Source organism: Dendropsophus ebraccatus, chromosome 1 (genome assembly GCF_027789765.1).
Source record: "Dendropsophus ebraccatus isolate aDenEbr1 chromosome 1, aDenEbr1.pat, whole genome shotgun sequence".
Lineage (NCBI taxonomy): Eukaryota > Metazoa > Chordata > Amphibia > Anura > Hylidae > Dendropsophus > Dendropsophus ebraccatus.
This window is the reverse complement of record NC_091454.1, coordinates 170,376,064-170,380,682: the sequence shown is the minus strand read 5'-3', so window position 1 is coordinate 170,380,682 and position 4,619 is coordinate 170,376,064.

Sequence of the window (4,619 nt, the reverse complement as noted above, 5' to 3'; positions counted from 1 at the left end):
CTTTCCTCGAGGGTCAGTTGTTGTTTACCAAGATTCAATTGGTCATGTGACCAGTAGCTGACCAATGAGATGCCGTTGTTTACATTTGAAAATATCAGCTTTATGTATAGGCTGTAATACTAATAAGCCATCTCTATAATCTAATCTTATATAACCAAATATAGCTAGATTTCTATTCTTAACATTGTGAGAAACAAACTTTGTAAATTCTCAGCAGCTGTATTACTATAATACAGGCCGCCATAAGCAGCATCTCTATCCAGCTGCTGGTGCATTGCCCTAATATAAATTTCTAAAGGCGCCAAATAAAAAATGGAAGTGCATCTTTAATATAGATATACATAGTTTATAACGTTATATATTGAGTTTAGTCAATACCTGAAGTTATTTCTTCTAGATCCAGTTAGTAGCCAATGCTCACTGTATATACCATATATCTGGAGCCAAAACATAGAAACAAATACACATATGTACATACACACTTTATGATTGGATTATAACTAGAAATTTATTTCAATTAGAAGCAAGTAAAGGGCCCAGTGCAATACCAAAATGTACTGTAATATATTTCATATGTACAACGCTTAAACAGTTGGAAATCGATGCTTTAACTTTATTCAGGCTGGCGTGAGAAAGACCATTTTGATTGAAACGTCGCCAGTGGCGTAGCTATAGGGGTCGCAACGGTCGCCATGGCGACCGGGCCCCTACGCTAGGGGGGCCCGCCGGCCCCCCTCGCCACTTCCTCCTGTGGGCCCCCAGCCCACGCACATAACTGATGGCACTTGCTGTAATCTGACTGGATCTCTTACCTAGTCAGATGACAGCAAGTACCAGCGTCCTCTCCTCCTGCTTCCTCCGTGCAGGCGGCGCTTCAACTGAGAGGATCGCGCTGCTGCAATCCTCCTCTCTTCTCCTCATCACTGTGAGCGGCTCCTGCAGGGTGGAGGCCCCAGGTCAGGTCACAACGCTGTGCAGCAGGAAAGGAAAGCATCAGTGAGTATGGGGTCGTGACCTGGTCTGGGGGAGGGGCCTTCACCCTGCAGGAGCCTACAGTGATGAGGAGATGAGAGGAGGATTGCAGCAGCACTGATCCACTCAAGTTCCTCTGAGGTGAGGTGCTGACTGCAGGGACGCTGTGATCCTCCTCTCCTCAGTGGTGTATGCTGGATCCTGCAGAGCTGAGGGGTATGGGGTTGGGATCGGACCAGGGGGAGGAGCCTCAGCCCTGCAGGATCCTGCTTATACCATGGAGGAGAGGAGTGCAGCATCACTGGAGTAAGTGGGGGGGATATGGAAAGATACCACTATATATATATATATATATATATATATATATATATATATATATATATATATATATGTATACACACACACACACACAGAGGGGGCACATGGAGGGATACTGGTCTGCTATATACAGGGGGACATGGAGGGATACTGGTCTGCTATACACATGGGGACACAGGGAGGGATACTGGTCTGCTATATACAGGGGGACATGGAGGGATACTGGTCTGCTATATACAGGGGGACATGGAGGGATACTGGTCTGCTATATACAGGGTGCACATGGAGGGATACTGGTCTGCTATATACAGAGGGACATGGAGGGATACTGGTCTGCTATATACAGGGGCATAGGCAGAGATACTGGTCTGCTATATACAGGGTGCACATGGAGGGATACTGGTCTGCTATATACAGAGGGACATGGAGGGATACTGGTCTGCTATACACATGGGGACACAGGGAGGGATACTGGTCTGCTATATACAGGGGGACATGGAGGGATACTGGTCTGCTATATACAGGGGGACATGGAGGGATACTGGTCTGCTATATACAGGGTGCACATGGAGGGATACTGGTCTGCTATATACAGGGGGACATGGAGGGATACTGGTCTGCTATATACAGGGGGACACAGGGAGGGATACTGGTCTGCTATATACAGGGGGACATGGAGGGATACTGGTCTGCTATATACAGGGTGCACATGGAGGGATACTGGTCTGCTATATACAGAGGGACATGGAGGGATACTGGTCTGCTATATACAGGGGCATAGGCAGAGATACTGGTCTGCTATATACAGGGTGCACATGGAGGGATACTGGTCTGCTATATACAGGGGGACATGGAGGGATACTGGTCTGCTATGTACAGGGGGACACAGGGAGGGATACTGGTCTGCTATATACAGGGGGACATGGAGGGATACTGGTCTGCTATATACAGGGGCACAGGTAGAGATACTGGTCTGCTATATACAGGGTGCACATGGAGGAATACTGGTCTGCTATATACAGGGGGACATGGAGGGATACTGGTCTGCTATATACAGGGGGACATGGAGGGATACTGGTCTGCTATATACAGGGGGACACAGGGAGGGATACTGGTCTGCTATATACAGGGGGACATGGAGGGATACTGGTCTGCTATATACAGGGTGCACATGGAGGGATACTGGTCTGCTATATACAGAGGGGCATGGAGGGATACTGGTCTGCTATATACAGGGGCATAGGCAGAGATACTGGTCTGCTATATACAGGGTGCACATGGAGGGATACTGGTCTGCTATATACAGGGGGACATGGAGGGATACTAGTCTGCTATGTACAGGGGGACACAGGGAGGGATACTGGTCTGCTATATACAGGGGGACATGGAGGGATACTGGTCTGCTATATACAGGGGCACAGGTAGAGATACTGGTCTGCTATACACAGGGGGACATGGAGGGATACTGGTCTGCTATATACAGGGGGACATGGAGGGATACTGGTCTGCTATACACAGGGGGGCACAGGGAGGAGTACTGGTCTGCTATATACAGGGGGACATTGAGGGATACTGGTCTGCTATATACAGGGGGGCACAGGGAGGAGTACTGGTCTGCTATATACAGGGGCACATGGAGGAGTACTGGTCTGCTATATACAGGGGCACAGGCAGAGATACTGGTCTGCTATATACAGGGTGCACATGGAGGGATACTGGTCTGCTATATACAGGGGGACATGGAGGGATACTGGTCTGCTATACACATGGGGACACAGGGAGGGATACTGGTCTGCTATATACAGGGGAACATGGAGGGATACTGGTCTGCTATATACAGGGGCACAGGAAGAGATACTGGTCTGCTATATACAGGGTGCACATGGAGGAATACTGGTCTGCTATATTCGGGGGGACATGGAGGGATACTGGTCTGCTATATACAGGGGCACATGGACGGATACTGGTCTGCTATACACAGGGGGCACAGGGAGGAGTACTGGTCTGCTATATACAGGGGGACATAGAGGGATACTGGTCTGCTATATACAGGGGGACATGGAGGGATACTGGTCTGCTATACACAGGGGGGCACAGGGAGGAGTACTGGTCTGCTATATACAGGGGGACATGGAGGGATACTGGTCTGCTATATACAGGGGCACATGGACGGATACTGGTCTGCTATACACAGGGGGCACAGGGAGGAGTACTGGTCTGCTATATACAGGGGGACATAGAGGGATACTGGTCTGCTATACACAGGGGGCTCAGGGAGGAGTACTGTTCTGCTATATACAGGGGGACATGGAGGGATACTGGTCTGCTATATACAGGGGCACATGGACGGATACTGGTCTGCTATACACAGGGGGCACAGGGAGGAGTACTGGTCTGCTATATACAGGGGGACATAGAGGGATACTGGTCTGCTATACACAGGGGGCTCAGGGAGGAGTACTGTTCTGCTATATACAGGGGGACATGGAGGGATACTGGTCTGCTATATACAGAGGCACAGGCAGAGATACTGGTCTGCTATATACAGGGGGACATGGAGGAGTACTGGTCTGCTATATACAGGGGGCACAGGGAGGAATACTGGTCTGCTAAATACAGGGGGACATGGAGGGATACTGGTCTGCTATACACAGGGGGGCACAGGGAGGGATACTGGTCTGCTATATACAGGGGAACATGGAAGGATACTGGTCTGCTATATACAGGGGGACACATGGAGGATACTGGTCTGCTATATACAGGGGGGCATAGGGAGGAGTACTGGTCTGCTATATACAGGGGGCACAGGGAGGGATACTGGTCTGCTATATACAGGGGGGCACAGGGAGGAGTACTGGTCTGCTATATACAGGGGGGCACAAGGAGGGGTACTGGTCTGCTGTATACAGGGGGTAGGGGGTATGATTGAAACAAGTTAAATAAGGTATAAGAAGGAAGTGTTAAAGTGTTTAAAAAGAAGATAAACATATAAACAAGGGAGCGCTGTTTAAATCTTCTGCTACTGTAGTGACACACAAAGATTTAAACAGTTTCTTAGCTCCTGTTATCATCATCATTCATGAAAATGCCAGGAGCTCAGAAACTGTTTAAATCTTCTAAATTTGGTTCCGTAGCACATCGGCCATATTCACAGAACCCATGAATGCAGACCAGATATAAACCAGGTATAAGGTCAGACCAGAAGGATCAGGTGCTCTTTTTTGTCTGATAATCTTCTAAGTTTCTTTATAAGCGCTCTCCTTATTGTTTAGTCTTCATGTGTTTGTGGGCAGGATGAAACATTTCTCTTACTTGTTGGAAAAAGACGT